Here is a 14,645-nt window from a genome sequence, read left to right as displayed (position 1 = left end):
GCTACGTAGCATATAGCACGTACCTGTAGTAACGGTAGTAGCGCAGAACAGACTCGAACCCAGATGCACGACCCACAGGCAATCAAGAGTTTGTGTTGGCTTCATTTGAAAAATAGGAAAAAGGTCAAAACCAGGAAATCAGGTCGAGGGTTCTGGCAGGTATGGATTCAGCAAACTATGTTGGAAATTATGTTGGAAAGCAGATGCAAATTAGACAATGTGGTGAGAACTGAATGGTTGTGAGCTGGTGTATATTCAGCAGGACTAATTTGGTAATGAGGAGCAGGTGAGTATATCGGCGGGGAAAGGGTTACTGCATTACAGGATTGATAGCTGGATCTGGAATGACATGGATAGTTAGTGTATGGCAGAGTAAACAACAGGCTGAACAACCAGGAGCTAGATGGAGTTATGGCAGCTGTTAAGTTTGATTGCCACGATACCACCTCATGTGATGTAAGGCAGCAGCGTTGTGCAGTGGAAGTGGAGCAACTGAACTGAGGAAGCAGAGATGGGCAAAAATACATCAAAATGTATTTTGATACAAAATACCCCTCAAATAAATGTATTCAAATAAAATACAAAATACTGGTGCCAGAAAATGTAACAAAATACAGTACATGTATTTTGTATTTAAAATATAGGAAATACTTGATTGATTATATATATATATTTTTTATTAATGGGACTTAACAGCCCATTTGGCTTTGTATCAACAATAATATATTCATCACATATGAATAGCATCACACTATGTATACTATAAAAGCAAAATATAGAATTAAAAAAATAAAAAATTAAAAACATGTTGTCCACTTGGCCAACTGTAGAATGTATGAAATAATAAAATTAGCATTTCAAAATTAAAGCCCTTCATGCATTATGCCATTCACATTGAGAAGATACAGCATCACTTGCAAGATTAGATGGTCAGACGTCTCTTGATAAGGTTATCATGAACATACAAGCTTCCAATCTCCCGCTTCCTATAGCTAGCTACTCCACTGATAAGTTCACTTGCTAAACACTGGCTATGCACTAGCCTAGACAGCATGCTAGCGTCATTAGCATGTTAGCATCAATCGCTAGCTTGATATTATAACCATCACCATTTATATTCAATAGGCTATGTAGCCAGACCCAGACATACATTATACATCAAGCTAGTTGACATCTGTCACGGTCAGATAACATATTTACCTTGACAGACAATCCGTTGAACTTGAAGATCTGAAGACTGAACTCGTGAACTGTTTTTTGATTCGTGGAGAAAGTATTTTGAGTATTATAAATACAAAATTACTCCACTCTAAAGTATTTTGTTACAAATTACGTTAGATTTTTTATCGGCCCTATCAAATACAAATTACAAAATACTCAAAAGTAATTGAAATACGTATTTCAAATACAAGTAATAGAAATACGGCCCATCTCTGCCTGCAAGCACTGACTATCAAAGTTACCTCTACCAATGTCTGTCTGCAGACAGAGCTAGACAGGTTTTAAGCTCTTCTAAAGGAATACTTACCTTTCGCATCAGATTGTTTGTTGCAAAAAAACATTGGAAACTCTTTAGTAAAGGGCATGCACTTTAAAAAAATATGGGGCAGGTGATTGGGTGAACCCTCTGAACCCTACCGTATCACCAAAGCCAGTCAATTGAAAAACGGAAACAGCTTTTCCATCTTTGAAAGCCTTCAGTGTCGTTCTTTGCTCTTCTTTACATGAAGAAATACCATCCATGTCCTGATAGCATCGGCAGCATCTACGCTAACCTCTTTAAAACCTTATACACCCGTAGGTCCCCCATTTGGACGCAGAGTACATCAAAACTTAGAGAGTTTTGTGTTAAAAGTAACTGGCAGAGAACCCACGAAGAACGAATATAGTGATGTTATAGTTCTGCAGAAACCTCAGCGTCCTGGGAACAACATGAACTAGGTCACTTCTACATGAGACAAACACATCTCCCATCAGCCAAGCAAACAAATAACAAAATATCATAAATCATACTCGATATGACTGGGACAGACCGGAGAAAAAGGCTGCTACACTCCGTTAGCAACGTGCTACCTACGAACATGCAGCATGAAAAAGCACGAGCGCCTGACGGAGATTACGGACATAGTTTCCATTTCTCTCCCCGGTAAACCATCGCAGAGATATTCAGCTTCGAACACAAAAAGTCACACAGCTTTCATCGAATATTGTACTTACTTTTGGTCGAATCTCAGCGAAAAAATGGAATATCTCCGTACTTCCAACGCATGTTTGTCCAGCTGCTGGTGCTCCGTGTGAATCCGTTCGATTCGTGTCTCTCCGACACTCCTCGGATTCTTGGGAGGGTTGGAAGCTCAGCAAATCAGATTTCAGAGCTGGACCTTTTTGAGCTTTATTGGCTAATAGTGCTGTCAATCATCTAGCTTTCAATTCCAGGCAATTCTATTGGCTCCTACGGTTCGAAGGATGTCTCAATGGTGAAAATCGGAGAAGGGGGGGCTGAGATACAGCCCTGAACAGAGAGTCGAAGCAGGATTTGACCTTAAACTAAATAACTAAAAAGGGCATAGAAAGAGCTTAAAACACTCAAAAAAGGTCCAATCTTCGGTCTATTGATTCAATGAACATCATGAGTGATACATAGAAGTGATATAGAGTGTTTTTGAATTTTAAAAATACTTTTTTATTCAAATATTGGAGTATTTGATCAGTTTTCTAATTTGAAATGCTCTATATTTCATAAATGTTTCACTGTATCTATGTATAGCTGTGTATATAGAGCCTATATCAGTTGTTCTAAGAGCCCAGCATATTAAAAGTCTTGGATACCCATACTTTCCAAAAAACAATACCCTAAAAGTGCTGTTTTTCAAGATCGAGCTTTTGAGTTTTCCAAGTTCTGCTGTGTTCCATCCTTATCTTATGTGAACCAGTAACATGTATTCTGATAGTTCCATGATTTTTCTCATCTCAAAAATATATAAAAAAAGTTTTTTTTTTTTTTAATTTTTTTTTTTTTTTTTTTTTTTTTATACAATTAATTAGGTATTTCTTATCTTTATTCGAGCTGAGGCCTGCAAATAGGCCTCGTTTTTAAAAGGTTTTAAGAGCCCCCATTGTTGATTAAAACAGTCGATCGAGACCTCAGTGTTTTCAGGGTAAAAATAACTTGGCTTTGGTGCGACTATAGTATATCTTGCTCATCTGATCGCCGTTATGGCTTGTGACAGACTGTTCTCATCCAGCATTCATAGCTATACTTAGAATAATCAATGCATAGATATCCCACAAAAGAATTGCGTACGTTATCCACAAAATCATGAATGAGGAAGTATGAAGTCCACACAGGGCGGGCAGAAGGGAAGGTGGATGGGTCCAACAAACAGCAATCTTTCTCAGTCAGTCTGCTATTTGTTCCCCATGTGAAACAGGAAGTCAACGTTGATTTAATTGTCATGTAACTTGCAGACGTTAGCTGCACATTTTTTATTTTAACCCAAACGACGATCTTTTCCTAAACCCAAGCAAGTAGTTAAGTTCATGTGAGGATCGCTACTTAAACGTCTTTACTCAACATGGTGGTTCTTTTATTATGTCAATAACTTGAGGAAACCAGACAGGCAGCAATATCTCTTATCTATGTGAAGAGTGAGATTCAAGTATTGGACTGCTGGTTTTTCAAAGTCAAACGTTAATGCAATGTTAAACAGATGCCAGTGCTGCCGGCTAATTAGCATCACTTTTGACCCTTTTACAGCCTTCATGAGTCTACTTTCTACACTGAGACGGACACAAATGAAATGGCTGTCATTCAAAGCTGTGGGAAGACAAGATTTAGGGGAAAAGATGAGAAGACTGAGAGAAAGAGAAAGGGAGAAGGCGATGGAGATGAGAGAGGAAGAACAGGAATGCCTATGGTGCCCAGGATGATATTAGCATTATATCCCTGTGCTGATTCCATCCAAACTACATCATTACCACAGAGTTATACTGTACATGTTCTTTGGTTTATACAGTAGAACCTCTACTACACACCGGACATAATTGTAGTGTTATAATAATACACTATTGAAAACACACATGTTGCTTACTTGTATGTTGTTTGAGACAATTATGCAAACACAAAGATGAAATAAAGAAGGTGTATATCATTTTAGTCAATTATTTTTTTTAATACAAGCTTGCAGGGAAGACAAGTGAGGAGTCACAGAGAATACAGAGAGTGAGGGGAAACAGTAGTGTGCATTTACTTTTACAATTACATTAAACACTGTCAACATTTTTTGATTTGCAGATGTTTCGTGATCATTTTATTCTCTGTATTAGTGTGGGTAGCAACAACCTGATTCTCATGTATCCACTAACATGGTTTGAAAGCTATTGATATCCACATTTTACTCTTAAAATGTACATATTTAGATCAGGGCAATCAAATATTTTTCAGTAAGCCTTAGCTCAGTTTTGGACCTCTGTATTTCTAAAACCCAGCATATGGCCATGGTCACAAACACCTAAACCACACACGTAGCAGCCAGTAGCTCCTCACAGGAGGCTGATTTGTTTGGACACAAACGCATTACTTGAACCCTTACAAGATGAATGTTTGTGTGATCTTGTGATATTGCAAAAATCCAGCTGCTGTGCAAGGTAACTGAAAACCTTTATTGAGTATCAAACACTCACTCCCTGCAGGCTAAAGATGTTTGGAGGACTGCATGTGTGTGGTGTTGCAGTTATAAATTTATTATTGTTAAAAATAGCAATCTATCTTTGTGGGCAAAATGCAGCTAACTGCTAAAAAAAAAAAGAAAAACTGCTTCTGAACCAGTCGTAAAGCGAACTCCGATGATGAGAACCAGAGCTCACTTTGAGCATACTTTAGGTTGTGAGAGTTGTTTTGGGAGGTAGTGAAGCAGTCATAATGAAGATGCCCTAATGTATTAATTCCACCCATTGGTGTTCTTTGTTTCACTAACAGATGTCAACCTACAGTTCGGAAAAGTGAACCCGATGCGAAACTGATTTAAACTTTCTAAGCATTCTCTCTAGTGTCCACCAGGGGGCGACTCCTCTGGTTGTATAGAAGTCTAGTGTAAAATGACTCTACTTCTCTCTTGATTTATTCCCTCAGTAAACATTGTAAACATGAGTTTATGGTCTCAATCTCTAGTTTACAGTCTTCTTCAATACAGCATGATGTTCATTTAGTACATTATGCTCCATTTAGAGTCAAACAGACCATAAAGCAGGGGATGCTTTAGGGGCGGGGCTACATTGTGATTGACAGGTCATCTATGAGTTAGCCATGTTTTCTTCTTAGAACTTTTACAGTGGGTTTTCAGTTTATGGAAGTTTGAGTCTGGTGATATTCTATATTTTTCTTTTCGTCAACAAATCCCATGTGTCGACCCAAACCAACAATGAAGGTATCTGCTATCAAGCATTGTGCGTGTATCAAAGCCTGATGTGTTGTCTTCCTCTGTGTCATAGAGTTTCATTTTGGTCCAGAAACTATTAAACATAAATCAATAAGCTACACTGTTCCTTCATTACTATGAACATGCACACTGTAGTTTATTGTGACTCGATTCCACATACATTGCTGTCCTGCTGCCCCAAATACTCACAAGAGAACCGAATGTGGAGTAATCTGCCTCTGAAAATAGTCCCCAACAAATGCACTATTTCATCCTTTTTGAGTAACTTTTGATAAAAAACGAAACTGGATTGTTGTTTGATTGCCTGTTGTTGTCAGTCCTGATGGGAGTTCATCCCACCGAGACTCCCGCTCTCCACAACCCTGTGGCATCCTGTGGAACCAAAGTCGACGAATAAACAACACAAAAATGACAAACACTCGCCTGCAAACATTAGGGGTCTCGGGCTTTTATTGTGAAATGTCAAATGCAAGGAGTGGATCTGGTATGAGCTATATTTGTCAAGATTGAACACATTAAAGAAGATTGCCATCTTTCACGGCATAATAAATGTGTTCTTTGTGAAAGTATTTATGACAAAAAATAGTATGGAAAAAATATAATTAATCGCACAAAAGAAAAAGAAAAACCCGGTGTGTGAAGGCTTATCTCTTGAATAAAGCCAAGCACAAGTGAAATCGGTTTTGCCTCAGTGGTGGTGTTTCGTAGCTGACCCTGACCTACCTGTTATAAAGCTCAAGAGTAGATCCCTACCAATGAAGTAAAACATCCCATTAGCACTTCATTGGCTTTTATCTCGTATGACTCAGAGTCGGCTCAACTGGTTCTTTCGTGGATGATATTCTCCCGGCAAAGTTAAGAAGACACAACAGGCTCGTCTCTCACGGCGCTCAAACACCACAGATGCATCGCTCTGACATCAGGCTGCTTAAGGAAGGATGTGACGCTGAGCTCTGAGGTTGATGATTATAAGAAGAACTGAGAGCCACCGACTTAAAAAAAAAGAAAGAAAAAGAGCAAATTGAAAATGAAAGCTCAAATTAAACAGTCCAGGTAAATTCAGAAGCACTACGTTTGCACTTTTAATAAATGTTAAACGTATGTTAATACCCTCCTTGTGTACACCATACACGCACTAATATTGTAGATATTGCTCGCTTTATTGGGAGCTTATTGACATGCCAGTTGTTCCCCACAACCAGATATTATAACCATGAATCCTTGGGAAGCAAGATAACGAGAGATGAGACAGTTTGGTAGAAAGCATTATTATTGTGGCAGTCACATTATGAACATTACTGAATGCACAGGCAATTAATTACTGCTTGCATCATCACCCTGGAAAAAGTGTTTAATTATTTTTTGATGCACTCTGTTGCACTCAGCGAGCATCGTGGAGTGTGCTCAGGCTGACAAAATGGATGCTGGCAGGGAACCAGCTAAACTGTGGTTTCACTGCCTAATGGCTATTGTACTGGCAGGGCAGATGGCATTTCTTGACAGTGGAGATGCACCGAGGTCTGCTGCAGCAGAGGTGACACTGCTTTCTTTTAAAGGATATCCCCCCCCCCCCCCCCCCTCCTAATGATCAACGTCTGCAGCAGCTGAACAGGGCACATAGCGCTGCAGATACGGAGGTTCTTTCTACAAAACGATTAAAAGCTGCTCCAAAGCATAAAAACCCCTCTAAACAACACCGGAGCCAGGATTTTAGAACCACTGAAGACAGTTGTCCAAGTTCCCTCTACTTACAGAAAGGCACAAAGAGTGTGTTTTACTGTCTCTGTATATTAGATTTCTGCATCAACAACTAGCTGATACTGACAAGAAAACAACATCTGGTGGTAAAATGCTGAATCTTTTCAAATGTGTTCCTGCAAACATAATCACAAAGTGTCATTTCTTTTTTTTTTATGATTCTTTGTTCTCTGGATTACAGCTTTATTTTGAGAGTGAAAGAGAAGCAGTAGAGAGGAGACGTCATGCAACAAAGGGACCTGAGCCGGACTCGGATCCAGTCCTTTGTGGACTCAGGACTCAATGTCAGTGAGCCACTGGGACACCAGTACTGGGAAAAAAAAACATTGTACACTTCTACATAACACAGATAGGTTGATTTCATATTATCATTATAGTTTCAGCCTCATGTGCTGCTTTGGCCATTTCAAAACTGCATTTCTCAATTAGGGCAACGTATTGTCATACAATGGTTCATATGATATCTTGCCCTTCTCTTTTTCCGTGCGTTTTCCTATGACAACCTGCAACATGTGTCCATTTTTTTTTTTCCATTACATGCATACAGTCTTTTCAAAATAAACTTCTGTCGACAGGAAACTCAGCTAGGTTTAAACAAAATGAACATTGTTTGGGTTAAAATAACCACGGAACTGCCTGGAGTATGTAAGTTAGGTGACAGAAACATCAACATTGACTTATGATTTCACATAAGTCATAAGTGAACTGCAGCCTCTTGGCTGAAAGAACTGTCTGTGGACCCATCAACCCGCCTGATGAGTCTTTATACGTCCTCAGTTCAAGACTATGCGGATAAAATGCGAAAACCTTTGTGGGATATCTATGAATTATTATCTATGCCTCATCTTCTGTAACTATTGCTATGAACGCTGGATGAGACCATCCCCATTAGATTTTGGCAACAAGACCTAGTAAAACAAAACACTTTGTTGGGTTCAGATCGTGGTTTTGATTCAAACAAGTTTGTTTCTTTTGGTTTCACATGAACAGCAGTCTCCTGACGGTCTTGCGTTTGTCCAGTCCATCCGTCCACCCGTACCTCTTCCATACACTGACTTCCATTCACATCCATTAAATGGATGTTAAGGCTCTGTTGGGATTAGGTATAAAGGCTACTTTGTTAGGAAAGGATAATACTGTGGTCTGGATAAAAAAGGGTCGGGAAAGATCATGGTCATGGTTAACAGAAACCAACCGTTGACTGTGGGTAAAATAACATGATGGTCTTGTGTCAAAGTTGCACAATTTGTTGAACCACCAGCCACCTTGACCTCCCTCCCGCTAGATTTCGATAAAGGGGACCTCCACTTTTAACATCAAACTCTGGGTGTGTGGGAGTTCTATTGCAAATGATGCTTGAGGCTGAAGGCTACATTAGCTGCTTCTAGCATAACACAGCAGAATAATAATAATAATAATGTGCTTCTGGAGCATGAATTTCTATCCTTATTTCTAGAAACTGTCCATCGTGAGTCCGACAGTGTTTAGGAGGTCAATGCTAATCTGTTGTTACAATGACCCTCAATGTTCCAGGTACGCTGTGTGGTGGTACCTGCATTATTAACTTTTTCATTTACCGGTGTTCTAACATGTTTTTATCCCAACTCGTCACATACTGACGTTTAGTCAGGACCCTCGGTCGCTTTCTAACACACTGGGTAGCCCTGCGCCTCGAACTTTAGCACTGAAGACACAAAGACACAAAGACACAAAGACGTTGTTGGTTTCAGGAGGGACAGAAATACCGGTCTCCTGGTTGAGAGTCATCTGACCCATCCACCTGTCCTCCCTTGCACCCTGTGTGTTTTTTTTCAGTATTTATACCACTAGATCAAGTTCCTGGAGCAACTTCTCCAAGCGTCGAATAACGGCACACTGTGCATGGAAGTGAATATGGGCTGAGTCTTCAATCTAGTTTTCAGTTGCGTGCTCACACGGTGCATATGGGCTTTAATTACAACGGAAAAATGAACGTACTTATCCATATGTAACAGTGTTTCCTGCAGTGTTTAATTACAGAGGTGGGCTACCATGCCTGAAAAAACAAAAACACCTAAAGTTAAATTCATAAACATATTGAAATTCTTTTTGTATGACTTCAGGTTTAATGGATTTCAAATATAAAGCAACCCATATCATAGAAAAAAAATATACCTTAAACAACAGAAAAATAAAAACAAAATTAAATAAAAATCCGTTAATGTTAATACGTTAGTTGTCCTCTCATGGATAGGTATAATTGAATAGTGTGTGTGTGTAATGATGTCCATACAAGGTTTCCTCTGCTGAGGCATTGCCACACCCACCCTGCTGCAATCATGACAGTGTCTACAGAGAGAGTATACGCTTCAGAGCAAATGTCTCTTCATGTTTACAAGAACACATAAAGACATACTGTAACAAACTCTTATCAATATAAGCACACCCTGTGTGTTTTATGAGAGGTGTGTTCACTCTCCACTTATTATCCCGTTTCTCTACCTCTTTCCTCTTCCTCATGATGATCTGTTTTAAATGTTTATGTTTTGAGAACATATTTCATTGAATCGTGGCGGCATTACCTTCTAAATCATTTTTTGGGAAGGCGATGCAATATTTTGGCCCGTGGCCTCTGCAGTGGGTTTGCAGAGTGAATCGGGTAAATTCATGTAACCATTAGATATTGCCATGACAGTTAGGCAGTTGAATACTTACATCATTGTGTTTTGTATTACACATGTTCTGAAATGTTATGTTAATATATGCAAAGGTGAAATGATCGAATCAAACATGCGGTAGTTCGCAAACATTCCCAGGACAGAAATGTGAACATTTGATAAAGCCAGGTTACAAAAATGTCATTTTGTTGACATGTCAGGTTGTTACAGAGGGAAATTCGAAATTGTCACTATATTAATCAAAAGCCATAAAAAAACCCTATAATTTGCTTTGCATTACAAGTTTTCTGAAATGATGTTTGAATATGCAAATGAGGCATTATCTAATGGTAACTTTTGTTGAATTTAGGAGAAATCTACAGACATAAATAGACAAAAAAATACACCTAAATGTGTAGTTTGGATGTTTTCTTTCCACTAATCTGAAAGACGACATGTTATGGAAAAATAAAATGACCAAAATCCATGTTTTTGCCTGTAATGTCTCGTCATAATTCAGCTTTGGCTTTTTGTTTTGCTACTAGAGTCATAATTCACAGCAGCGGCTAGAGGTCCTTGTCAGCTAAACATCAATATCTGTCAATATATTAATGCATTTGAACAATCAGCAGATGCATTCGTCTTTCTTCTTCAGTTCGACAAACAAACAGTGAAGCAACAGAAGCACTGAAGCAGTGTTTGAGCCGTAATCTGACACACAGTGGCTCTACTGTGGTGTAATGGTTTGTTTGCTCATAACCCAACGCTGAGTCAACGCTTTAATCATAGAAGTACGACACGCTTCATCACAGCACCGGCATACAAATCAGATTAACATGTGACGGTCTAGTAGAGGCTCTCGCTTGGGTTCACAGCGGGGCTCCCAAATCTGTCAAAAAGTTCTTACATCTTTTCTAGATCATGAAATATGTTTGTGTGGAACGATAGTTGATGATTCCCAGAGAGGAGATGTACAGCTATGTACAGACATGCACAATTATAATTCATTTTGTATTGAAATGTATTCACAATTTCAAAAACAATCTTCCAATAAGTATTATCAGACAGACCCGCATGATGATTACTGTGAGACATTGGTTTCCTCTCATTTTATACGGTCATGTTTTATTTCTGGACTTCAGTTTTCACTTCCTGTTTTATTTTGTAATCAAAGCCCGACACGTCCTGTGTTTGTTTGACTTCCTGTCCTTAGTGTTTTTCCCTCCTATTTTCTGTGTATCGCCTGTGTTTAACTCGCTCCGTTCCCATTGTTTCAACCACCAATCAGCTTCCAGCCTGCCCCCGTCACCTCCCGCCTGTGTCTCGTCGATTCTTGTCCTGTGCATTCCTGGTCTTTGGTCTGTTGGTGGTCTGATTGTCTGCCATGTTTCCCGGCTGTATCGCTGGTGTGAGAACCTGATCCGTGTTATTTGTCATATTGATTTTTTTTTTTTTTTTCTCCATTTGCTCACGTTTGGATTTCAGCTGTTTTCCGGGCTTTTCGTGTCATTGTTTCATTTGTGTATCTTCTGATTGCTTTTGAACTCACCAGACTTCACCTCCTGTGGAAGTTCTGTTTGGACATTTTCGTAATTAAAACCATGTGTGCTTCCTGCGTGTCTGCGTTTGCGGCCCACTCCATTTCCTGCTGCTTTGTGCAGAAGTGACGACAACATCTGGATGTTTACATGGATTATAGATATGGATTATATATATATATATATATATATATATATATATATATATATATATATATATATATATATATATATATGCTAAAACGAAGAAAACACATTGATGGAAGCGTTCTAACTCTAACTGGATATTTCATTACACACTTAGAAAAACTCCATATCAGTTTTGTGTTGAATTAGGAAACTACTATACATTTTATTAACAAGAACCGTGTACATAATACATATACATTTGCAATTATTCTCTCTAGAACTGATATTTCTCCTTGAAAAATTATAATCTAATGATTCTGTTTAACAATGACGCTCCTGTCTTTAAAGGTTTTACATGTGTTCTCTTCTGGAGTGTGATCCTCTGGGTGGGTGGTTCTCATTGGTCCAAACCACAATGAAAACATGTACATTTCATTATGTTTAGGTTTGTAATTGAAGTAGTCACAAGTAGCTTGCTCTGCATGGTAGTCAATCATATGCAGTCACAGCCCAATTAAATCCTTCTACCATTACAATCCACAGCTGATCTTTAGACGTGTCCCTTATTTTGAAAGTGACCCTATCACTGAGCATTTCCTGCCTACATGTTGAAGGAGTCACCGGAGTCAGGAGTCTGCTCAGATGACTTGGACATGACAAGAAGCAGAAGCAGACCTCAGCACTGGCTTCATGTATACACAGATCACAACTGGACAGACAGTGTGTGGCATGTCAATATTACCAGGTGGTTTTTAGCGTTTTAGAAAAACAACAACTTAAAACTCATCAAATACAGCCTTTGCTTTGCATCTTGAAAAAGAACAAACAGCATTATTGGCTATTGTTTTCTGGGGCCGGTGTGTGTGTGTGTGTGTGTGTGTGTGTGTGTGTGTGTGTGTGTGTGTGTGTGTGTGTGTGTGTGTGTGTGTTTTTAGGACCTGTGCGATCGCACATTTTGCCCAGCACGTGGGACCGTTCTGATTAATACCTTTTTTTTTTTTATTTAAAATTTTTCAGATGGAAAATGTAGATGTTGCAGTTTAATATTTGGCTTAACATTTTTTTATTGAATTCATAATTAATTCATTGATATGACATATCATTGTCCCCCATCCTTTACATTAAAATCACTTTAGAAAGGGATCATGTTGCAGCCAGTTTAGACAAGAGGAACAATTAAACAATAAGGTTTTGAATGTACACACGGAGATGTGAGTATTAGTGTTAAGATAAACGTGAAACACTGTGAACCTAATCTTTAATATGCTGATCATGTGATCTAAACACCCTTGTTTGAGTTCATAAGGGAATCTTCCTTGCATGCCATATCACTTTATCCTTATTTCCCTGTCACTTCTCTAAAGTCTCCTTTCAAAATAAAGGCTGTAAATGTCTTCCCTAAGAATACTTACGTCTCTCTCATCTTCAACCTCTTATCCGGGATCGGGTCGCGGGGGCAACAGCTCCAGCAGGGGACCCCAAACTTCCCTTTCCCGGTGCCACATCAGCCAGCTCTGACTGGGGGATCCCGAGGTGCTCCCAGGCCAGTTTGGAGATATAGTCCCTCCACCTGGTCCCGGGCCTCCCTCGGGGTCTCCTCCCAGCTGGTCGTGCCTGGAACACCTCCCTAGGGAGGCGCCCAGGTGGCATCCTCACCAGATGCTGAACCACCTCAACTGGCTCCTTTCCACTCAAAGGAGCAGCGGCTCTACTCCGAGTCCCTCACGGATGACCCAACTTCTCACCCTATCTCTAAGGGAGACGCCAGCCACCCTCTTGAGGAAACCCATTTCGGCCGCTTGTACCCTCGATCTAATTCTTTCGGTCATGACCCGGTCCACATGACCACAGGTGAGGGTAGGAACCAAGATCGCCCGGTAGATAGAGAGCTTTGCCTCGCGGCTCGGCTCTCTTTTCGTCACAACGGTGCGGTAGAGCGACTGCAATACCGCTCCAGCTGCTCCGATTCTCCGGCCAATCTCACGTTCCATTGTTCCTTCACTCGCGAACAAGACCCCGAGGTACTTGAACTCCTTCACTTGGGGTAAGGACTAATTCCCTACCAGGAGTGGGCAATCCACCGGTTTCCTGCTGAGAACCAGGGCCTCAGATTTAGAGGTGCTGATCCTCATCCCAACCGCTTCACACTCGGCTGCGAACCGATCCAGTGAGTGCTGGAGGTCACAGCCCGATGAAAACATCAGGACCACATCATCTGCAAACAGCAGCGATGCAATCCTCAGCCCACCGAACTGTAAACACTCCTCCCCACGACTACGCCTCGATATCCTGTCCATGAATACCACAAACAGGATTGGTGACAAAGCGCAGCCCAAGCTAACGTTATGCTATATATGAACTACACTACGGTCACATGACTTCAGTCACCACCGCAAAGCTGAAGGCTGCTCATAGTCTCAGTATTTACTGACGTAATTTCGTAATGAAAAATCTTGAAATCTTTTAAGCCTTATTTAATAACATGTGGTGCAACATGGCAACAACTCAGAAAAGAAAAGAAAGTATTATACAAAATACATACCCTATATAAATGAAGTCTGTAGTCCTCCCGATTTCCCTCATGTTTTCCACTTTGAAATTGTTGATAGCACTTTGAAACCCTGGCTCGGTTCATACCATTAGTGCATCATTAGCACATTCTTGCATACATCAGGTTGAAGGCTTGCGTTTCATTTTGGCCGGTGAAATTGCTTCATCTCTTTAAGTGTTGTAAGGAAAACATAGTTTCTTCTTTCAGACTATAGTGGAAAGAAAACATCCAAAATACAAATGTAGGTGTTTATTTTTCTACTTCTGTGTATTTGTGTCTGTAGATTTCTCCTTAATTCACCAAAAGTTACAATTAGATAATAATTGTATATCATTTTACAATTCATATCTTTTGGGTTTTTGAAGTAGCTGTTGTGCATATATATATAATTCATGGTCTCATTTATATGATATCTTATGAGTGGTGAAAATGTTTTTTTTTTGTGGTTGACAGTGTTTTCTCAGTTATGGAGTGATACAAAAATATATCCAAAGGTCCCTCTGTAAACACCTTTTGACTGTAATATGTGAACAAAACGAAACAAGAATATTGAACTGTATCCCATCTTCACATTCACGTTCTGGAAATGTATGCA

Source organism: Cebidichthys violaceus, unplaced genomic scaffold (assembly GCF_023349555.1).
Source record: "Cebidichthys violaceus isolate CVI_PGR_0920_01 unplaced genomic scaffold, fCebVio1.0.p SCAF_15, whole genome shotgun sequence".
Taxonomy (NCBI): Eukaryota; Metazoa; Chordata; class Actinopteri; order Perciformes; family Stichaeidae; genus Cebidichthys; species Cebidichthys violaceus.
This window is presented reverse-complemented; position numbering follows the sequence as displayed.